The 24,044-nt window shown below is 47.5% G+C and overlaps 1 long non-coding RNA gene across 1 annotated transcript; it reads right to left on the reverse strand.

The window, feature by feature from the left end:
• Positions 1-3,856: 3,856 nt before the first annotated feature.
• Positions 3,857-22,492, reverse strand: LOC121134521. The gene is made up of 3 exons (XR_005871616.1): positions 22,163-22,492; positions 20,410-20,531; positions 3,857-4,222 (listed from the first exon to the last, which is right to left on the reverse strand). It is a non-coding gene; the product is annotated as an uncharacterized LOC121134521 (long non-coding RNA).
• Between the last annotated feature and the right edge of the window lie 1,552 nt (positions 22,493-24,044).

Below are 24,044 nucleotides of genomic sequence, written 5' to 3' on the forward strand. Positions count from 1 at the left end.
TGAAGTGTTTGGAAACTTGTTTCAGAATGCTTAAACATGGTTCTGAGCGGAATCTGTAGAGCAATTCTTGGACTCTTCCCTGGCCTCATCTGATGGCATGACTGGTTGCCAGATGAGAACCTTGCATTGTGTCAGGTGTATGGAGAACCATGGTGAGCTCCCAATTCGAAGACCCACTCTGCTCTCAGGACTCGTGGCCCAGGGAGTCTGTGAATTCCTGGGTGGAGACTCACTTTTGTTGGGAACCTAGCAAAGCCCCAACTGGCTGTACAGCACAGCATGAGGCCAGGACCCATCTGAGGTGCTGTTATGTTGGAGGCTCAGAGCCTACAGTGTCCTTATGCTGGAAGCTCAAGGCAGGAGCTGTGGGACTTCTCTAGGAATCTGAGTCCTTGATGCCTTGAAGCTTGGAATTTGATCTTGACTACTAAGCAACACTAAATGAGGATACTAATACTGTCTTGAACACAAACATTCCCATGAACTCCTCAGTCTATGATGAAGGATCTTCCTGTGTCAGCAGGACACCAGGGCTCATGGTGTAGGAGGGCAAGAGCTGCTCTCATCTCTCTCCTGTGCTCAAGGATGGCTGAAAGATGACCAACTATGAGGGCAGCCCCTTCCCACTGGAGCAGGAAGTCACTTTCAATGCTTGTCTGAAGAAGAGGCTACTGCCTGTCTAGTGCTTTGGGGTTATAATGCTATACTTCCTGCTGCAGGGATGGGCCAACTTCACCCCAGGCCGGCCCTACCCTAAGATCTAGGTCACTGGCTTCTACATCACCAGCGTGCATAGCTCATGGGTTCTGACGAGCTCAGGTTATGGTGGAGAATGAGCAAACACGTGATCAAGCACAGCCTTATAGTTTTACATGAGGGCCATGGCTGTAGTCCCAGGTTGTGGCTCATAGCTCTTACACACGTGGAGAGCACTGCTGGTCAAGGGGTGTTGGGGCAGGAGCCCTCTGAGTGGAGCTCCCATACAGCAGTAACATGGATTTTCTGTGTAGCTCCCCTTAGGTGGCCCAGCACTCTTGTCATAGTTAGGGTTTCTATTGCTGTGAAGAGACACCATGACTATGGTAACTCTTTTATCTATCTATCTATCTATCTATCTATCTATCTATCTATCAATCATCTGCAATGCTTATAAAGGAAAACATTTAAATTGGAGCTGGCTTACAGGTTCAGAGGTTTACAGGCAGACATGGTACTGGAGAGGTAGCTGAGTGTTGTACACTTGGATCAGCAGGCAGTGGGAAGAGAGAATGAGCCACTGGGCCTGGCTTGAGTTTCTGAAACTCCAAAGCCCACTCCCCAGTGACATACTTCCTCTAATAAGGACACACCTCCAATAATGCCAAGCCCTATGAGTCTGTGGCGGACATTTTCATCCAAACCACCACAGTTCTAAAGCCTATAGAGGTACCAATGACATGGTCTGTGGAGGATGAACACATATAGGATCGGGGGTGAGTGCTAAGTGAGTACTGGACATGCCAGGCTGCACCCAGTTCAGGTAGCTCTGTTGGGTCTGCAAGTCTGGGCTGAGGCTGGAGCCTAGAGATACCACAGAGGCCACAAAACAGAGTCAAGGTGTGCGCTTGACTATGGGTAAGACCCTTCCCCTCTCTCTGTGACATCACACGAGAGTGGCACCTAAGGGACTCCATAGTCTGGCTGTTTTCTTATTCGATTTCCTTATTGTTGGACATTTAATGTGTCCTCTTCTTTCTACAGCTGCCTTGAGTCCTTTCAAGAACCCAGAAGAACTTTCCGATTTGTTAGTCCTATGGAGATGGCTGGTTCATGCTCCCACTAGGTGCCACGGAGGGAGCAGGCATGCAAGTCTACAGGTGTCTGAGGTGGTTCTCCTGCGGTTCTACTTGTGATGGGAAGTGTCTTAGATACCATCCTGTTGCTGTGAAGAAACACCATGACCAAGGCAAAAGTATTTAATTGGGGCTTTGCCCCCACTTTCAGGGGTTTAGCCCATTTTCATCGTGGCAAGGAGCACGGACGGCAGCATGCAGGTGTGGTCCTGGAGAAGTAGCTGAGAGCTCCTTCCTCATCACAGGCCAAGAGAGAGACGCTGGGCATGGAATAGGCTTCGAAACCTCAGAACCCACCCCAGGGACACACTTGCTTCAACAAGGCCACATCTCCTGATCCTTCTAACCCTTTCAAATAGTGTCAGTCCCCGGTGACTAATCGTTAAAATAGTTGAGCCTATGAAGGCCATTCTTATTCAGAGCACCACAGGAAGCCTGTGACTTTGTAGTCTTCCGGTCTAGGTCAGGATCAATCTTTGGACCCTTCTTACTGTGGGGAAGTCTCACTGACCAGGGAGGGAGCCCTGTTCAGTTGGTGGAGCCCGCAGACACTAAGAGAGGGCTCCACAGTTGTTTTAGTTATGCAGGAACTACCGATATCAGATAGATTTCAGGCTACGGGAGGAAGGGCCCAGCAAGGCAGCATCCCTTCACTCAGGTCTCCCCACAGAGGGCATTACGCATCGTGTAAACAAGAAGCTGGCTGCCCAGAGCTGTCAAACATCTGTATTTTGAGCCACACACATGCTCACCTAAGAAAATATAATTATAGAGAAGACTCCGTGGCAGCTCGCTTGGCATGCGTGGTGTCACTCCACTCAGCGTTCCCAGTGTAATTAGCATGAGTGCGCGAGGAGCCTAAACCGCTGCTAAATTAAGCCATCGTGGTGGAGTGTGCGGGACCCACATTAACCTCACCACAATGGGAGGTGCAGGCATTGCCTGGAAGCTCAGAGTGAAGCTGGAGCCACACACACAGATGTCTACACTGACACCTGGTACATGTGGGGAGCCAAAGCCCTGTGTGAAATTAGTCACGGTGATATGACACCAGACCTGTCCTGGTTATCAATGACTGAAATGGATTACTTGCTGATATTTTATTTTGACTTCATGGAACTTTATCTTTAAACATTCCTCATGCTCAAGGCTTAAGGGTGTTTTTATCTAAGTGAGAAGCCCGTACTCTGCCGGACTGACCTCCTCACGGTAATTCTGATTGTATTTTGACTCCCGTCTCAAGTCTCACACCTGGGGTGTCCCCACCTGTCCCGTGTCTCTTGCCTTCTCTCCTGTCTCCCATCCTGTGCTTCCCTGAATTCCACACATCAAGATCCACAGGCAATGCTGGTTTCTGGTCTGCCTCAGTTTTCACAGGAGCCCTCCACAGAGGGAGCTCGCCAGATCCCCACACTAGCCTCAGCCTGCATGCGAGGTCAGGTTGAAGGGAAATGTGAGTCTGAGGGAGCTGTCCAGTCTAACTGCATTTGGGGTTCAGGCAGTCCCTTGCTGTTCCTGAACAGTCCCTGTAGAAAACAAACACTGAGTCCCTGCCACCCCGCCCTTCGGAGTAACCATATCCAGGACCAGGGAAATTCCGGTTCTAATCCGCAGTCAACGACACCTGCACCACCTTCAGCAGAAAGAACTGCCCTGCTGGGCCCGGCGGTCAGGTTGAGTGTTCTCAGAGACAGTGTCCTACAGGGAGGGTGGAGACTGGGTGACAGGAAGTAGTGGCTGTTATGGTTGTCTGTGACACTAGAAGTGTTCCCTCTCCTGCTGTCAAGGGCCAGCCCTGGGTCAGGCCCAGGGGCCCTGGAACAAGATGACGTCACATTGGTGCCACCTCGTCTCCAGCCCTGACTGAGTTCAGAAGCCATAAAGAATTTGCCTTGGCTCAGACTTAGCAAGTTCCAGAAATGAGCTGGCTTTTCACTGCTACCTTCCATGTGTAAGTGGTTTAGACATAATTGTCAGAAATGGTTCTTACATTCAGGCCGTTAAAATCCATTAACCACAGGAAATTCTGAGCAAGCCTCAATACATCTATTTTGTGGGCATGTTTTCCACAGCAATTTTCCTTGTTTTTGCCCCAAGGCAAAAATGATCTTTTAAAAACTCCCCTTAAAGGTATTTTGAAAACAGAATGCAAAATGCAGATCTAGATAAGCCCACAAAGCAGAAATAAAAAATAGAAACTGCTGCAGCATTCTTCTTGCTTCCAGAGGCTTCTGTGACCAGTGTGTGGTGAGTCTTCGGGGTCCCGCAGGGAAGATGCCAATAGAAAGACCATGTCTGTGGCCCTTCAAGTAGAATTAGTACTTTCGGGCATGTTGATTCTGAAAGGCCAAGGAAGCTCAGGTCAACTGTGGTCATCCTGTTATTCTTCTCTGGAAGGAAAGAGAAGCAGTGAGTAGCTATCCATCTCATGGCAAGCATCCCCCAGACAGTAATCTGGAATGGTCAGGCCCCAGACCACGAAACAACCGAAGAGTAGAGGATTCTTTCTCTGTCTCTGTCTCTCTGTCTCTCTGTCTCTCTCTGTCTCTCTGTCTCTCTGTCTCTGTCTCTGTCTCTCTCTCTCTCTCTCTCTCTCTCTCTCTCGCTCTCGCTCTCTCTCTGTGTGTGTGTGAGAGTGTATGTGTGTGTGTGTGTGTTTCACAGGGAAAAGCTTTGTAGGTAATCTACCTAGATGTATGTGCCAGGCTCGACACGCCTGCTGGTCTGCTGACTCTAGCTGTACAGAATTCAAAGGCTGATGGACAAAGACGTGCTTTCCTTGGTGGCCTGCCATGTGTGATGTCTGGAGCAGCTGTAGTCATGCTGACGGTCCACCCATGAGACTTGCCTTGTTTTTCATGAGTCTCTGACATCGGAGTTGGTGGCCCCATTTCACTCCACATAGTCAAGACAGGGAACATCCTGCTGCCTGGGACAAACCCCTGCTGAGGTTGGAGGCTTGAGGCAAACATATTCAATTTGTCTGCAAAGTATATCTTCCAGCCAGCTTCATCTGATTTACATGGGAAAGCAAAATGGAGGGACCCAAAGGGCTTCCATGTTCTGTCCCGAGGCTGCTGGAGGAGAAAGCCAGGGTCTACATGCTGTGCACGTTGAGTTTGCTCTGCTTTGGGATGAGCAGCACCCATACTTGTGCTCAGGCTGGCCACACTGACTTTACCTGGGCGACCTAGAGCTTTTGGTTCCAGAACATGGCACCAGACCAGGCTAGACCTGCTCTGTTCCTGGAGGTCGCTCAAGCTGTGCAGGGCTAGATCCCAGCTGTGAACTAGAGCACAGAAGGGTATCGGATTGACAGGGAAACCTGCCCCCATGCCTACAAAAGGGGAAGGTTCTATATGAAAAAGTCTGGTAAGGTGGAGACACAGGAAGCTGGAAGAGCCAGGCAGTCGTGAAAAAAGCCAACTCTGAGCAACCAGCCTCCCTGTTTCGGCACCTGAACTGTTGGGTAAAACCCAGAGTCTGAATCAGTAGGCCAGTTCTGCAGGCTGGTGCAGACTCTTGGTGCAGACCAGTTGGTTCTCATGGGATTCCATAAGGAAAAGCTGGGCCTCCAGCACATGGTGCTGGCTGTAGGTAATGGATTGAGGGGTTCCTGCAAGCTTCATGGCCAGTAGGAAACTTGGTTCAGGGTGACTTGGTTAACCAGGCTGGATCAAACTTCTGGAGTTTGACATTAGGCAGTTTTTTTTAGCCATATTTAAGAATAGTACAATTTTGGGATAAAAGTTTCCTGGTAACAAGTACACCAATCCCATGTGCACAATAAATCTTTAAGTTGTGGCTACATTGAAACTCTTCTGCAAAGTACATTTGACGGCTACCATGAAGATGGTTCTATAGCTCAAGGGCCTAGGATCTGGTGTGCTCTTAGACTGAGGTAGCATGGCGGTCAGCCGGCTATAAAGTGCATGCGTCATCTCCCCTAGGGGTGGGTTCTGTTGCCTGAGAAACAAAACTAAGGATAAAGGTCTAGGGAGGGACAGTCTGAGGTAAGACTTCTGGGGGGTTGGATGAGGTCTGGCTCTACAGAGAGCAAAGCAAAGGTCGCCAGGTCTTTAACAGCATCTGTTCCAGCCTTCTGGGTGGAAACAGGTATCCATCTCCTCCACTGAGGAGACGACCCTGCTGACTAACATTCCTGGTTTCTCCCATGCCTGTCTGTGAGCACACATGACCTCTACAATGCGTGGGAGATAAGAGCTCATGCAAAAGATGAATTTCTCAGAATGAATCAAAGTCTTGGAATAGCCAAACTACAAAGCCAAGAAAACGGGAGTTAGACTGTATGGTCGCATGTCAGGAATTTACTTAGCAGATACACAAAGCACACATGATGAGACAAAAAAGCCAAAATTGGGCTTCTGGAAATAACTCAGCAAGTCTTGATAGGCTGGGTCACTGAACATGTCCTCTCTATCCCAAGAGCTTGGCTCCCCATCCCAGCCCCCAGTGTTACTCTAAGGAGTCCAAATCCCTCTCCCTGCCCAGTATCCTCTCTTCGTCCTGAGGGGTCTGCAGTTCATGACCAGGGGTTGTGTCCCCTTTGTCTCACTTCGGAAGGTCTGCAGGAAACCGATTTGCAGTGGGGCTGGAGGCATGTTGTTCACCAGTGACCCCAGCTTCCCTGTGGTCTCTTTTCGTCCTGGAGCTCATGGTCCATCTAGTTTTAAAACTTCCAGAAGTGCCCTTTGTTTTCCTTAAGTCTCTGGTCATGCTTTCTACCTCTCTCTGACTTTTTTATTTTTTATGTTAGAGAGTTCCTCTGTTCTTTCATCTTGTTATTCCCCTAGTCCCTTTCCAAAGCGATCACTGGTTTTGGTTTTCTTTGAGTGCCACTCTGTTCTTGTTTCATGAATATATCGTTTCTTCCATCTTTGAGTATTTTTAAAGTTTTCTACTTCCTGTAGTGGGTCTGTTTCCAGGCCATTCATGTGTGGAGAATCATACCTTTGGGGGAATATTTGGGGCACTCAAAGGCTGGTAGAACTCTGAATGATGGTGGGGACGTTGTATACCTTTATTCTGTGCCAGCTTTTCTGGAGAAAAAGCCAGCTGCATCTTGTCTGGAGAATATGAGCTTCCAGGCTTTAGGGCTAGAGCTCCTGTGGCAGCAGCCTGCCCCCTCCCCTGGACATTTTTCAGGATTGTGTCTGAGGCAGGTGGATGTTTGTAGATCTCCTCTCTGACTGAGGTTCTAGAGCAAGAGCTTTCCTCCTCTATGTCTCTCTGCATCTGGTAATCAAACTGGCCCTGGGACGTGGTTTGATTCCTTTCAAAGCTCATGCCCTGGCTTCCGGCCTGTTTGCAGAGGCCCAGTGAAGCTGAGGCTGTGCCACCCCTATGCTGAAGTGTGTCTCTGCAGGACACCCCAGCCTTGTGTGGTGGGAGTTTGGAAATCCGCAGAGCTCAGTTTCCTCTGTCTTCTCATGGCCTGTGAGAGGCTTCAGCCACCCGGACCAAAAGCCTTGAAGTGCACACGGCTGTCGGAGTCCCCGGCAGGGGCCTCCAGAGCCGTCTGGGAAGAGCATCAGCTGAGTGTCGCCGTGCAGCAGTGTGCCCTGGAGGTCAGGACACACCCCAGACCACCATGAGGGCAAGCTGGGGGCCTCTGTAGCGTACAGTTGGTTGGTTAACCAGCTACAGAGCCCCCGTTCCACAGCCTAAGGAGCAGCTATAGCAAGCGCAGTAACTCTGGCAGTTATAGGCGGGGCAACAGGTCCAAGTGTGCAGATGTAGACAGTCATGGGGGTGCAGGTACACAGGTGAGTAGTTAGTGCACATGGGGAAATAAGTCAGGTTCACGTGTGCGAAAGTTTGACAGGTACACAGACACAGCAGGATAACAGGACAGGTACAGCAGTTTGTCAGGGTTACAGATGCAGCATGACAGGCACATGCACCAAAATACGGGAGTGCACAGGTGCAGGAGTGTGACAGTGTGACAGGAGTGTGACAGCAGTGTGACAGGAGTGTGACAGGAGTGTGACAGCAGTGTGACAGGAGAGTGACAGGAGTGTGACAGCAGTGTGACAGGAGTGTGACAGCAGTGTGACAGCAGTGTGACAGCAGTGTGACAGCAGTGTGACAGCAGTGTGACAGCAGTGTGACAGGAGTGTGACAGCAGTGTGACAGGAGTGTGACAGGCGTGTGACAGGAGTGTGACAGCAGTGTGACAGGAGAGTGACAGGAGTGTGACAGGAATGTGACAGCAGTGTGACAGCAGTGTGACAGGAATGTGACAGGAGTGTGACAGCAGTGTGACAGGAGTGTGACAGGCGTGCAGCAGTGTGACAGTAGTGTGACAGCAGTGTGACAGTAGTGTGACAGCAGTGTGACAGGAATGTGACAGCAGTGTGACAGCAGTGTGACAGGAATGTGACAGGAGTGTGACAGGAATGTGACAGCAGTGTGACAGCAGTGTGACAGGAGAGTGACAGAAGTGTGACAGGAGAGTGACAGGAGTGTGACAGGAGTGTGACAGGAGAGTGACAGCAGTGTGACAGGAGTGTGACAGGAATGTGACAGCAGTGTGACAGGGGTGTGACAGGCATGTGACAGGCGTGTGACAGGCGTGCAGCAGTGTGACGTTTGGGAGTGCAGAGTGTGGGAGCTTTCCTTTTTCTCATCTGGATCTTAGGGCCACTGATCCAGTCCTGCTGCTCTGTGCGGCTGTTTCTATCCTAGGTGACTCTGCAGCAGGGCGGCCCCTCCATTTCTCTTCCCCAAGGGCTGGTGGCCGGTAGAAAAGCCTCAGGGGCCACAGTCACCGCAGTTTTCGGGCCGCATCTGTGGGGTCTCCTTCACACCTGCGGCTCTTGCATTGGTCAGAAGCAGAAGCTTGGATGTGCAGCCTGGCCCCTCAAGAGCTCGCAGGCAGCAGGGGAAGTTCAGCCCCGACCCGCTGTGAAAATGGCTCTGTGTGGAAACCACTTTGAAGGCTCGAGAAGATTTACAGAAAGGTGCAACATGCGGGGTTTTCTTCTGTGTCAAAACCATTCTTTATCCACGACCACTGGATTCATGCTGTTTTTCCTCTCCAGATGACAAGCATTCAACTGCCCATCTTCCCACAGCCCTTATTTTGGGAAACTTAGCTACCATCACCCTGTGATTATGAACAGTTCTCCGACCTAATTACAATCTGCCTCTTTGTTTCCCACCAGCTCGTCAGGCATCCGCCACACACTTGACAGCTGAGTGGAGGACGTGGGCCAGTTCCCCGCCCCAACTCCATTCTAGGGCCTCCAGGGCTGTGTCTACAAGGCTACTATTCCCACCCACTTGGCCCTGGGTCAGTTTTGCATGGAGTCCCAGGCCTTCAAGGCTGCTGTGCAGAGCTGTGCTCTCCCAGTTTAGCCCCTGGGTGTTGGGCACCTCTGCTGTCCCTAAGCTACGCTGGCATCTCCAGGGAAGGCATACGTGTGCTCCACTGGAACACTACCTCAGGCATAAGCCAGAGAATCCTCCAGCCTTCCTCCCCTCACAGGCTCATCAGTACAGGGATAGGTGAGGAGCGAGGACCTAAGTCAGGTCCTGGGACAGGAAGCCAGGAAGAAAACAAATTAGAAAGCAGGGAGGAATGGGCCTTAGCCAAGGCTCCCGGGCAGTCAGAAAGAGAGCAGCTGTCACTTGGGTGATGGTCTGAATGAAAATGGCCCTCACAGACTCACAAGAAGTGGCGTTATTGCAGGTGTGGCCTTGTTGGAGGAAGTGTGTCACTGGAGAGTGGGCTTTGAGGTTTCAGAAGATCTAAGTGGCTCACTGCCTCTTCCAGCTGCCAGGGGATCCGGATGTAGAACTCTCAGCTACCTTTCCTGCATCATGTCTGCCTGACTACTGCCATGCTTCCCACCATGGCAATAATGGACTAAACCTCTGAACTGTAAGCCAACCCCAATTAAATGCTTCCCTTTGTAAGAGTTGCCATGGTCATGGTATCTCTTCGCAGCAGTAAAAACCTAAGAGAGAAGTTTGGTATCAGAGACTGGGGTATTGCTGTGATGGGTCTGACATACTTTCCTTTGGAGGAATGTGGACATCTTAGGGTTTCTATTGCTGTGAAGAGACACCATTACCATGGCAACTCTTATAAAGGAAAACATTTAATTGAAGTGGCGACTTACAATTCAGAGGGTTAGTCTGTTATCATGGCAGAGAGCATGGTGACTGGGAGTATGGTGGTGTGCAGAATTCTACATCTTCATCCAAAGGCAATAGTAAGTGAACTGTCTCACTAGGCGTGGCTTGAGCATACATGATACCTCAAAGCACACCTCCGCAGCGGCAGACTTCCTCTAACAAGACTACACCTACAAGGCCACTCCCTTTGAAGGCTAATTACATTCAAATTACTACACTCTACTCCCTGGCCCCCATAAGGTTGTAACAATATAATAATGCAAAATGCATTTAGTCTAACTTGAAAAGCCTCCATAGTCTATCATAGTCTCAACTGTGTTTAAAAGTCCAAAGTCTTTTCTGAGATTCATGAAATCTCTTAAATGTAATCACCTACAAAATAAAAATAAAAAACAGATCACATACTTCCAACATATAATAGCACAGGATATACATTACCATTCCAAAATGCCGGGAAGGGAATGTAGCAAGGAAATACTGGATCAAAACAAGACTGAAAACCAGCTGGGCAAACTCCAAACTCTGCATCTCCATGTCTGATGTCAAAATGCTCTCCACATTTCCAATTCCATTCAGCTTTGTTGCCTGAACACACTTCTTTCTCTTGGGCTGGTTCCACGCCCTGTTAGCAGCTCTCCTTGGCAGGTATCCCAGGACTTTGACATCTCCAACATCTTGGGGACTCCAAGGCAATCCAGGCTTCACCGTCACAGCTTCACACAATGGCCTCTCTACACCTCCATTCAGGGACAGCCCTGACACAGGCCTGGACTCAGCAACTATCCTCGGTTATGGAATAAGATTCCACAGCCCCTCTCTTCTCTCCTTAACTCCAGAACCATGTGGCCAAAGCGGCCTTTGACAGGAAATTTCCTAACAGCCTATTATTGACTGTATCATGTGGTTATGCGTGGCCAGTCTTATGCAGATCTGTAATGACAAGGAGCAGGGCAAGCAAGGAAAAATACAAAATGTACAGTTTGTGAAGAAAAGGGGCACCCGGAAGTGCAAGCAGATTAAGCAAAAACCCGATGATAGTTGGAATAAAGGGCGTGGCTACCTCAGAGTAAGACCTCACCCAGCTAAGCTTCTAACCTGTGAAAAGGAAATTTAAAGAAAAGTGAAAAGGAACTGGAGCCAGCCTGATCTACAGACCAAGTTCCAGGACAGTGAAGGAAACTACCAAAAAGAGCTGGTGACGCTGTATTTGAGGGAGGGAGCCATGTTCCTGCCCCAGCATGCAGCAGCTCTGGCTGTGCTGTTCTGGCTTCAGAGCCAAGGATACAAGAAAGGGTTACGGGATCTCCTCCTTGACTAAGGAAAGATGTCGAAGCCAGGCGTGTGGCAGGATGTCCCTGTATGGAGGCCTAGAGAGGCCATGCTGTGAAACTGTGACGGCGAAGCCTGAATTGCCTTGGAGACCCTGAAAATGTTAGAGACGCCGGGGTCATGTATACTTGCTGAGATGATATACATGGAGATACAGAGTTCGGAGTTTAGAGTTTGCCCAGCTGGTTTTCAGTCTTGCTTTGGTCCCGTATTTCCTCACTGTCCTCCCTTTCCTCCATTTTGGAATGGTAATGTATATATATCCTGTGCCTTTGTATATTATAAGTATGCGATCTGCTTTTTTCATTTTGATTTTACAGGTGGTTATAGTTAAGAGATTGCCATGAACATCAAAGACTTTTAACTCTGGACTTTTAAACACTGTTGAGACTATGATAGACTATGGGAACTTTTGAACCTGGACCAAATGCATTTTGCATGATGGTATGGCTACAAGCCTATGGGGAGCAGAATGTGGTGGTCTGAATGAAAATGGCACCCACAGACTCATAGGAAGCAGCATTATTGCAGGTGTGGCCTTGTTGGAGGAAGTGTGTCACTGGAGAGTGGACTTTGAGGTTTTAGAAGATCAAGCCAGGCCCAGTGGCTCACTGTTCCTTCCTGCTGCCTAGGCATCCAGATATGGAGCTCTCGGCTAGCTGTCCAGCACCATGTCTGCCTGAGTATTGCCATGCTTCCTACTGTGACAATGGTGGACTAATCTTCTGAACTGTAAGCCAGCCCCCAATTAAATGCTTTCCTTTATAGAGTTGCCATGGCTACAATCCACAGCCGCAGAGAAGCGAGGTAACAAGGAAGACTCAAAGAGGATGCATGGATTCCCTGGGAAGGGGAAATAGATGAGATCTCCTGGGTAAACTGGGTGTGGGATGGGGGGGACGGGGGGGGGGGTTAGGGACATGGGGATCGAGTTGAACGGATTAAGGGAGGGATGATCAGGTTGGGGGCAGGATGGAGGGGGTAAATAATGAAAGAGATGTCTTGATGCTGGGGGGGAAGGGGGCATTTCAGGGAGAAACCTGGTACTAGGGAAACTCCCAGGAATCCACAAGGATGACCCCAGGTAAGACTCCTAGCAATAGTGGAGAGGGTGCCTGAACTTGCCATCTCCTGTAATCAGAAGGTGACTACCTTCATTGTTATTAGAGAGCCTTCATCCAGTAACTAATGGAAGCAGGTGCAGAGATCCACAGCCAAGCATTGGGCAGAGCTCTGGGAGTCCAGTTGAAGAGAGGAGGAAGGATTGTATGAGCCAGGGAGTCAAGGCTATGACAGGAGAACCCACAGAGACAGCTGACCTGTGCTCGTGGGAGCGCATAGACTCTGGACTGACAGCCGGGGAGCCTGCATGGGACTGATCTAGGGCCTCTACATGAGGGCGACAGTTGTATAACTTGTTCTGTTTGTGGGGCTCCTATCAGAGGGATCAGGACCTGTTCCTGGCTTTTGGGAACCTGTTCCCCATGTTGGGTTATTTCCCCAGTGTGGATGCAGGGAAGGAGCTTGGTCCTGCCTCAACTTGATGTGCCATGCTTTGTTGACTCCCATGGGAGGCCTGACCCTTTCTGAACAGAGGCAGAGGAGGAGGAGCAGAAGTGGATGGCAGGGGAGGGAGGCAGTGGGAGACAGGAGGATAGGAGGGAGGGGAAATGGCAATTTGGATGTAAAACAAATAAATTTTTAATAAATAAAAATTTTAATTAATAATAATATAGAGTTGCTGTGGCCATGGCTTCTCTTCACAGCAATAGAAACACCATAACTAAGATATCCTAGAAACAAGAAAACCTAAGAGAACCCCCCACATACCTGCCCCAACTGCACCATAGGCTGAGTCTCAGACTAAACATGGGGAGTGCGCTGACCCTGCCTGGCCCAGTGTGAGTCCTGTCTGGTCACCAGACACTTCCCTGTGAGGCACATGAGGTACTTTCTGAGAGGTCCGGAGCAGCATGAATCCTGTTTCTGTCCTTGATGAGTGGCTCTGTGTGCTGACACCATTTAGACTCTTAGAATGACTGATAGTTACATAGTGTCTGTGTCCACTTGATGCCTGTACTTCCATCTCCCAGCCACTGTCCCCCAGTGACAAATGGAAGGCTAACACAGACACTGGCTAAGCTGCAACAGGGCATGCATCTGGAAGAGGCTCCTACTAGCAGCACTTTGAGAAACCCACAAAAAAAACTGACCTGGGCAAGTGGGAGTACACGAACCCCAGTTGTAAAATTGGGGAACCAGCATTGGACCAAATCAAGCCTTCTGAATGTGGGTGTCAGTTAGGAGGCCTGGGCAGTCTATGGGACCTCTCACAGTATTTATCCGTGGTGCACACGCGGACTTTGGGAGCCCATTCCTCATGAAGGGCTACTCTCTCAGCCTAGGCCCTCCCCCAAATGATATAACAGACTTTTATGATCCCCCATGGAAGGCCTCATCCTCCTTGGGAAGTGGATGGCGGATGGGATGGGGGGTTGGTGGTGGGTATGGGACGAAGGGAAGGAGAGGGAACTGGGATTGATATGTAAAATTAGTAGTGATTGGTTCCAGGAGGACTGTCCTAGAAATGGATTAATATAGTTTTTTTCAGGGACCCCAGTCAGTTCTAGGCTTCCTATTCATATAGATGATTTTCTCTGCCCATGAGTATTGGTGTAGAGGTGTACCCACCCGTGCCAGGTGATGGCTTCAGGATTCCCACATGTAAGCAGAGGTCCTGGTCCTCCCTGGTGCAAGTTTAGATGCAAAGTGTTGTGAAAGCAGTTTTGTATTCTTATTACAAACTTAACATCCATTTTCTTTGAATGAATTAGCTAAAATACACTGTTCTTTAAATATATACAACAGATTCATCTCAGTTGATTGTAATGTCATGAAGTGATGAAAACATTTCTTCGGCTGATGCTGGTCCCTGATGACTCTATATTCCATGGACCGACTTCCCCAGTTTCTATGACCTCTGACCCCTTGTCTTCAGTGTATTGTAGGCAGTTGCAGAGATTACCTGTTTCCAAGGTTCTTTGGGATTCTGTGTTCAGCTGTTCTATTAACTTCGGTTAATTATTACATAAATGCAATTTTTCTGACATGGAAAAATGATGCTTGGCCTGAGAGGCATGTTCTAGTCTACAGTTACTCTCTGAACAGCCAACTGTGTCTGTGAGATGGTAGCCATGGAGTCATCTAGGCAAGAGAAGGAGGTGTCAAGGGGTGCATGTTGGGGAAGTCCTGTGTCAATAAAACACTGCTGGCCAATAGGAATCTAGATAGGTGGGACTAGGAGTCCAGGAGAACTCTGGGTAGGAGAAACACAGGAGTCAAGATGTAATGCCATGGGGTAGGAAGCCCGGAACTGTTCTCCGGTAAGAGAAATACTTAGATTAACAATTATGGGGTAATTACTTAAGTCAGAGCTAGCCAGTAAGAAACAAGCAAGGCCAACAGCTTCATAATTAATATAGCCTCCTGTGTGTTTATTTGGGACTGATGCGCGCCGGAACGCAGCTGGAGGGAAGGCTTCTCTTTACAGGTGCAACCACAGCCCACTCCCTGGACTGGGTGAACAGACATCTGTGTACTAGAAATGGCACCAAGATGATTATAGTGTCCACCACAGCCCTGGCAACTTCTTCACTTGGAGTACATAGGGCTGGCTTCTTATTGTCACGTTTAACCTGACTAGGCTCCAGCTGCTGGTGCATAGCTATCCCAAGACCATCCACGGCATCTCTGCTTCTGCTCCCTCCTCCTGCCATCTACTTAGCAAACATTTATTCTGCACCACATGCCAGACATAACACATGGCATAAGCCAGGCACCGAGATACTCCATGTGGCTTGGGGACCAGCTCTTGGGTCTCCTCACTGCAAGTCAGACCATAATGTGGTTTCTTTCCCTCATTCAGTCTTCAGATGACCTTGTTCATTTCACAGTGGAGGAAGCAAAGCCAAGGGTGCTCTAATACCTTGAGGGTGACAATTGGGAAGTACAGATGACAAGCTCCATACATGTATGGGCCCAGGAACCTCAGGCCAGTACACAGTGGAGCAATTTTCTGTACAACAGGAACCCAGCTTGCCTGTTCCCTCATTCTCTGTCTGTAGGCACCTTGGTAGATACAGCAGTCTTCATACTAACATGGAGTCTGGGAAGGATACTGAGATCACAAAGGCCTTGGAAACCATTGATTGAAGCCTATTTCCTAGAAGAACACTTGTCTCTCTTCTTCCTCCTTTGTTACCTTGCACCAACCCATCTTGAAGCTGCTATTGTTCATTGGCTACAATCCAACCTGAGGAGGCTGCCCTGAAGCACCTTGGTGTATTGTGGGTTGCATCTGAACACCCAAGACATTTTGGGGAGGAATTAGAAAGAGATGAACATGCTGAAGGAAAGATGGAAAAGACCCAGAAAACCTTGGTAGGGGCAGTCTATAGCAATTAGAAACAAAACAAAAACCCTTGCAAAGCCTAGGGTAGAAAGGAGATCCTCATATCCAGAAGTGGGACTTAAATATCATTTCAAATATACAAAATCCAAGCAAACATGTAGTGTAGTATGACTATTTATTACCAACAGAAGCTGCCTCTGAGATAGACTGATGGCAGATAAACTTGCCAAAGGCCTCGGAAACAAGTCTTGAAGATGCCCAGGGAACTGAAGGAAAGCATAGAGAAAGAGTGGAAGAACATGGGACCTATTATGGTTTGATTTCAAATGTCTCTCCAAAGCTATATGTTAAGGATCTACTACTCCCCAGTATAGCAGTGCTCAGAGGTAGGGGCTTGGGGAAGTGATTGGATCATGAGGGCTCTGTGTGCACCAGTGGATTAAGCCCAATAGTGAGATCACAAGGCCAGAGTGCATCTCTGTAGGAGGAAAACAATGCCGCCATTAACCATGTGACTTATTAGAGGCGCATACAGATGAGGTAATAAAAGAGCGGTTTACCACACCGCTAACCACACCCACTTTAGGCATGACTAAAGACGTATACGGACAGACGTAAAGACGTATACGTATGTAGGCGGTGAACTACGTCACTAGCCAGGAAGGTATAAAATATTGAACTACGGAAGTCTTGGTCTCTTTTTCCGGCTTTCGGCTTCCAGTTCGGCGGTGGAAAACTACTCGGCTCATCTGGGTTACTTGTTTGGTATCTTGTGAGTAATTTCTACAATAAACACTTAGTTTTACTTTCAGTAAGTGCGCTGTTTATCGTTACAGCATCATTTGGTATATCACATTTCGGTTCACAGTGTTTGCCTAGCATGCAGGAAGCCCTGGGTGTATCCTCACCTAAAACTGGATGTGGTGGTTCATATCTGTAACCCCAGGAGGAGAAAGAGAAGTTCAGTGTTATCCTTAGTGACACAGAGAGTTTGAGACCAGTCTGGGCTACATGAGACTGCCTCAAAAGCATACACAAAATAAAAACCATTAATGGACTTATGGGTTTCGTGGGCTATCAGGAAGTTGTGGAAACTTGAGGAGACGGGCTTAAATACAGGCAATGGTTTTGGGTGGCATGCTCTCGAGGGGTATTTTGGTCTCTGCCCTTTTTTGGTTCTGTCTGTCTTCTCTCTGGATGTCAAGAGGTGGGTGATCATCCTTGCCCTACTGTGTGCCTCACCATGATGGGATCTCACCCAGGCTCACAAGCATTAGAAGACAGTGACCATGTGAGCCCAAAGCCATCTTTCATCTTTCAAGTTGACTTCCCAGTATTTCCAAAGTGGTGGGAAACTGTTCAATGCAGGAACTATCTATAAAAAAGAAAATAAACTTGAAAAAAATAAAGCTGCAAACAAGTGATGAATGAAAACCCGTTAGAGGGACTCAAAAATCTGAGCAGAGGGAAGAAATAAGAGAGCTCAAGGACAGGATGATAGGATGCTGAGACAGAAGAACAGAAAAAAAAAAGGTTAGGGACGAGAGAACACAGCTTAGGGGACCTGTGGGACATCACCAAAAAAAAAAAAAAAAAGGTCTCTGTACACATTGTGGGAGGCCCAGGAAGAGAGGAGAAAGAGATAAAGAGGATATGTAAAGAAAAAACAGCCTCAAATCTTCCAGATTTGATAAAGGACAGGATTGTAAACATGCAAGGAACTCAAATTTCAAGAGAAATGAACTCCAAGGGACCCACACCCAGGAGTGTTAAATTAAGACATTCAAAAGATGGCAAGGACCTTGCAAGCAGCAGGAGAGATGCTACTCCCACACAGGGGATCCGGTGATGCTGCCAGCAGCTATTCAAAATTCAAATCAGCCTTTAAAGAACCCTCTGACTAATAAAACTTTCCCTTAAACTTAAGGATGAATGACAATATTTGCCAGTAAGCAAGAGCTGTGATAGTTAGTCACTCCAGGACCCACAGGAAGGAAAATTCTTCAGGGAGTCCACATGAGGCCAGGAGAGGATGCCGGGAGGGAATCTGCAAGCAAATAATGACACTGAGCTTTGCCAGGTAAACTTGGGCAGCAATGAGAAAGCTTTGTTGTAGCTTGGGTTGTTTATGATTCTACATTTTATTTTTCATATGAGTTAAGGGCTTGATTATTTAAAAGAATGATAACTTGACGTTTGTGAGGACACTGTATAAATATGTGATTTTGTGTAATTTAAACCTGAAAGGAATAGGGGTAGCCAATGCTGTTGAAATTGTGTCTACCTCTGAGTTACAGTTTTGAAAGTGAAAGAAAACAGATAGAGAATAACAAAGAGAGATAGGAGAAGAGTTTAATATTTTACTATAAAAGGAAGAATAAGCTAAGCAGAAAGTTCATTCAGGAAAAGGACATGAAAGAAATAAAGGACAGAAAAAGCAGTCAGACACACAGAAAACAAATACCAAAGACCGGAAACGAAGACCTTGCTTATCAGTGGTTACTTTAAATGCAGATGATTTCACTATAGAACCAAAGGAGAGAGAGATTGGTAAAAATAGATAGAAATAAATGAGTTCATTATACGCTGTCTGTAAGAAAGTCACTTTAGGTCAAAGATGGGCCACCGGAGACAAAAGATGCTTTATATTAAACTATTAAATAAAAGATCTATTCAACAAACAGAAAATAATCTAAATATATTCACACCTAGTAATAAACTATGGAGAGAAGGCTGGGAGATAGCTCTGTGGAGAAAGTGCTGATCACAGAACATGAGATTTGAATTTTGATCTCCAGCATCCACATAATGGTCAATTGTAGCAGTGCTGCCTGTAATCCCAGTGTCAAGGAGGCAGAGACAAAAGGATCTCCATTCTTTCTTGGCTAGCTAGGTTCAATGAGAGACCCTGTCTCAAAAAGCAATGTGGAGAGAGATTGAGAAGGACACCCAGTGTCAGCCTCCGGCCTACACACATACACTTGTGCAAACACACAAACATGTACACATACATACGCTGCATGTGTGTAACCCCTCTCCCCCACTAATTAACACTTGGAGGCACCAATGCTTCATCTCTTGACATGGGCCCCATGCCTGGCTAAGGGTTATTCTCTAATAGGCAAAACTTTACTTTAAAACTTAATGAATTCCCACAGAATTAAGATTTTACATATCAGAAAGCAAAAGCTAACGCATTCAGGTCTAATGAGCTTGCCATGGCTGTCTTCATCTTCAGAAAGGCTGAGATGCCAGTTATTTCTGGAAGACAAGCAGCATCATGAAGCTGGCATCTAAAACGCAAGAGAAAGCTCAATCTGACCTGATGTTCACTGGGCACAACACATTCACCCTAGATCCACTTGTGACTGGGCCAGCTTGAAGATGTTTCCATGTGATCAACAGTGTCCCCACAATGAAAGAAAACAAAACAAACAAAAAAACTCTCACAATTTCCCCTTTCTAGAGAGCTGTACTGCATGCAGTCTCTCAGGAAATGCCAAGAACATCACAGCTAAGAGTCAGTGCGGGGTTTCCAACACAAAATGCAGCTCCTCCCTACCCTGGCCAAGCCAAGAGGCAGAGCACATTTTTTAAGACAGATGCCTCATGAAGCCAAGTAGTGGGGATTTGGAAGGAAAACACATCAGCTTTCCAGATGCAGGTCGACAGAGAAACGAGCAGGGAAGACACAGGCTGTTTGGCAGGAGTCCAGAGCAGGCAGCTAGCAGATGTCTGTGGCAAGACTGAGCTAGGCCCAGTGAGGCTCAGGGCTGGCTGAAGTGGGGAGACTGGGCTGCCCCTGTCCACAGGCTGCCTCTACACCTGGTCTTCCTAGATGTGTCCCCCAATCTCTACTGCACACGCAGGGACACTTCTAGACAGGATGAAGGAAGTAAAAATGGTTTAAAAAGTAGAGGCAGGTGGGTCCAGGAGCCCCTGGTCTAAGATGTCTGTGAGCAGCCCACTCCAAAGGTAGCTCTGGGCCCATACCCTGGTATGTTTCAGGATAGCTCCAAGATTTAACCAATATAGACTCCTAAATCTCCACTGAAGACCTCCAAAGAACCACTCGGGGTGTCTCTGACTACTATTCAGGATGGGTGACAAGGAATCCTTTCCTTTCACCCCGATGAAATTCTAGGGTCACATATAGAAGAAGCCTTCATCAGTGAAAGCAAAACTCAGAATTTTGTCCAAGAGCTAAGAAAATGGGGAGGGGTGGGAATCAAGGCATCACTTACAAGGCTTGGCATCAGTCATCAAAGATATTAAAAACGGACCAGAGAGAACTCTGCTCCTGCAATGATGGAGGACACTTTTGTTCTATCTCCCCCTACCACTCCACACCCTTGAACATGACACTAAAGAAAACAGGAATCTGAATAGAGGAGAGGGTGGGGCAGGCCAGCTACAGAGACAAAACTCACACTGTGTGTGTGTGTGTGTGTGTGTGTGTGTGTGTGCATTTTCTTCATATGTAGTCTATATATTATTCAGCTACAGTGGAATCAAATTAAAAATCAATAAAGGGGAGGTAATAGGTGAAAGTACAAAGAATATAAACATAAAACCCAAATAATATACTTGTAAGTAGCCATGAGTTAAAGAAGAAGCCTCAGGAAAAATAATGTAAAACACAAGGAGTGGAATGAAAATAAAAATACAACTTACCAAAATTTGTTGGTTGTGGATGTAGCTAAAACAGGACAAGCAGTAAATTTATAGTGCTGAGATATTTGCATCAGAAAAGAGGAAATGTCTTGCTCAATAATCTATGCTCCCACTTCAAGAGCCTAGAAAAAAGTAAGAAGAAAAGAATTGAGGCCCCAAGGGATGGTGCCAATCTAATGGTCACATAGATGGTCCTGTTTATACCAAATGGTCACAAAACAAACCCAAAAGTGATGAATCTGGGAAGAACGCATTCCCTAACTATGTTTTAGCCACAGTATCTAACCTGGGCATTCTTTATCAGGTAAGTATTAAACAGGCTGAGTTCATCTACATCTGTAAGGCTAGCTGACAGCAGAAATGAATAGATGAGAAATAACTGACAGGGAAGCCTAATTACCTCCAAATATATAATGACTGAAGACTGACAGCTCTAAGAGGTTGTACATGACATTCTTGAAATGGAAAGGTAGAGAATTTGAGAACAGATTAGTGTGGACAAGAGTTGAGAGAGACTGGGGGAGGATGTAGTTGTTCATGGGGTGTGTGTAAGGATGTCTAGTGTGCACATTGTCCATCTGTGGGTGTGTAGTACACACCTACATTGCTTGCACATCTGTGTGTGAGTACATATCTGTGTTGTATACACATCTGTGCTATGTACATGTGAGTGCATTATTTGTGGCTGTGTCTTAGGGTTTTTGTGGTGGCTTGAGTGAGAATGGGTCCATAGGCTCATATGTTTGAATACGTGGTCCTCAGTTGGTGGAACTGTTTGGGAAGGATTAGAAGGTGTAGCCTTGCAGGAAGAGTGTGTGTCTGTAGGTGTAGGCTTTAAAGTTTCAAAAGCCTACACCATTTCCAGTCATCTCTTCCCCATGCCTCCTGGTTGTGGATCAGATATAAGCTCTAAGCCACTGTACCAGCACCATGCCTGCCTGTCTGCTGCTGTGTTCCCCCAACATGATGGTTATGACTCATCCTCTGAAACTGTAAGACCTAACAAACTTCTATGCATTGCCTCGGTCATGGTTTTTGTCTGGGCAATGGCAATAGAAAAATAACTCTGACAGTTGTTGTGGAACACATTCTGCCAATAGCCTTGGGGCAGCAAGCTCTAGGGCGTGGTCTTGTCTGCTACATGACAGTTGATAGGCTGGAGGGGAGGTGCACGCTTGCTCTCTTGCTCTGGCTCACTCCTGACAAGCAGCGGAGAGTTGAATAACATCTGCTTTGCTCTGTATCTACAAGTTTGTCTTTTCATTGCACCCCTTAATAAATTGGCTGTCATACTCATCTATCATATCCTCACCTCGAACAGTTTCTATTGTGATAAAACACCATGACCAAAACCAACTTGAGGAGGATAGGTTTTACGTCAGTTCAGACTTCTACACCACAGTTCATCACTGAAGGAAGTCAGGCAGGAACTCAGTGTAGGAACCTGGAAGCAGGAGCCATGGAGAAACACTGTTTCTTGGCTTGTTCTTCACGTCCTGTTCATCCTGCTTTCTTATACAAGCCAGGACCACCTTTCCAGGGGTGGCACTGCCCAGAGTGGGCGGGGCTCTTCTCATCAATCATTAAAATGCTCAACAGACTTGCCCATAGGCCGATCTAGGGAGGCATTTTCTCTTTTGAGAGTCCCTCTTCCCAATTGACTCTAGTTTGTAGCGAGTTGACATAAAACTAATGAGGACAGATTATGTGTGCACACATAGGTGTGCCCAGAGGACAGAGTATGCACACCTACCTGCACACAGGTGTGCCCAGCTGTCTACTTTGTAATTCTTGCCTGGCTTAAGACATGTAATGCCATGAGGTCCTGGGACCACAGTGTTTTCCAGAAAACGATGTGTCTGAAATGATACTGGCAGGGGAAAAGTAGAACCCTGTAGGGAAATGCTCACTTTCTGCAACTTATGGGCCTGAGTCAACATGAGGAATAAAAAGCCAGTGCTCCCAAAGCACAGGGTACCCTCACCCTACCCCAAGAGAACTCAGCCATGTGTAAACACTTTGGAATCCTGGTTCAATTTTAACCCTCAACTGAGAAGTATCATCCACAGGATGAAGAGGCAGTGAGTTCCTTTATATGTATATTATCTTCCTTAGAATATATTCAGAACATAACTCCACTGGACAGAAGAAAAACCAAATGAGCCTTGGTTGGGAGCCTCCTTGTTGAGAAGAACACAGGGCAAATGAAAAGAATCAGAGGCAGGCTGTGGGGAGCAGAAGCTGGATTCTCAGTGGGAACTTCTCCCAGATTCTGGATTGGTGTCATAAGCCAGAGACAATGGCCTAGAATCTGCAGTTCTGGGTCAGACTCACTCCATTCACTGAAGCTTTTGAGCCCCATCAGGATATTAATTGGCTCCATTCAGCCCAGATGGATCTGCAGGGAAGAGACTTTTTGGCTGGCTCTCCAGCCAGCCAGCCTCCATGCAGGTTTTTGACAACAGCAAATGTAACCCTGACTTTCTGTGTCCCATGTGTCCTGAATGGGAATGTGTCTTGTGAACTGATGGCCTGGTGGTGGCTCTTCAATCTGTCTCTTCAGTCACAGGCTGTTTCCTGAGACCAGGTGAGGCCAGGTGGGCAGTCAGAGCAGTGATTTCTCAATGTGGGACTTGGAACACATTTCTAGTCTTCAGCTGCAATGACTTTACTGGAGGCGGATTGTCGTGTAGATAGGACAGAAAGGCTGGGTGATCAGAAAGGACATGGTGATGTCTTCACCTACATGCTTCCATGACTTCCAGTGACAGATGTAGGGGGAAGGGGACCCCACAGAACACAGGGGGACAAAGTTCATTGGATTTCAAATGGTCTTGAGGTATTATTTATCTTCATCATCATCTTGTCCTCCACTTCCTCCTCCTCCTCGTTTGAGACAGGGTTTCTCTGTGCAGCCCTTGCTGTCCTGGAACTGAGTCTGTAGGCTGGCCTCGAACTCAGAGATCCACCTGCCTCTGCCTCCCAAGTGCTGGGATATAAAGGCGTGTGCCACTACTGTCCAGCTGGTATTTACTTTCATATTTGGTGAAATTCAATAATGTGAATAAATTTTGTATACACAAATTCACAAAATATAAAATGAGCACCGAGAGGCTTACTGTTTCAGAGTCCCTGTCCCTTTATAGTGACCTTACAGCAGGTTTCAGTGACCCTGAGGGCTGGCACCTCTCCTTGTTTGCAATACCTCCTCTGCTGAGAACAGCCTGCCCTAGCTTTGGAGATGACCGACTACGAGAAATGAGGCGCTTCTGCTGAGTGGTGGGACCCCACAAAGTTTCACCCTGTTTGAGGAGGCCGGGAGGGGCTGCATGGAACCTCAGGCCCAGGATATGGGGTAAGGTGGTATTCTAGGACCTTCTGCCACAGCAGGAGTCCTGGACTACAAATGGAGCAGCCCAGGCTGGCACCATAAAAGACGGTTGCTGACCACTGTTCACACTCCAGGCTGAGGGCAACTGATGGCCCAGGGCGAGCCTAGGACAAGCTTCTGATCATAGGCCCCTCCGTGGGCATGCCAGCCACTTCATTAGTCTCTGTCCATTGAGGATTTGTATGTGTAGAAGTCACCCCAGTTTCCTCTCTTGTTAACCATTACTGACCAAATCCAGCACCCC

The sequence above is a fragment of the Mesocricetus auratus genome, unplaced genomic scaffold, assembly GCF_017639785.1.
Source record: "Mesocricetus auratus isolate SY011 unplaced genomic scaffold, BCM_Maur_2.0 Super-Scaffold_4256, whole genome shotgun sequence".
NCBI classification, from domain to species: Eukaryota; Metazoa; Chordata; class Mammalia; order Rodentia; family Cricetidae; genus Mesocricetus; species Mesocricetus auratus.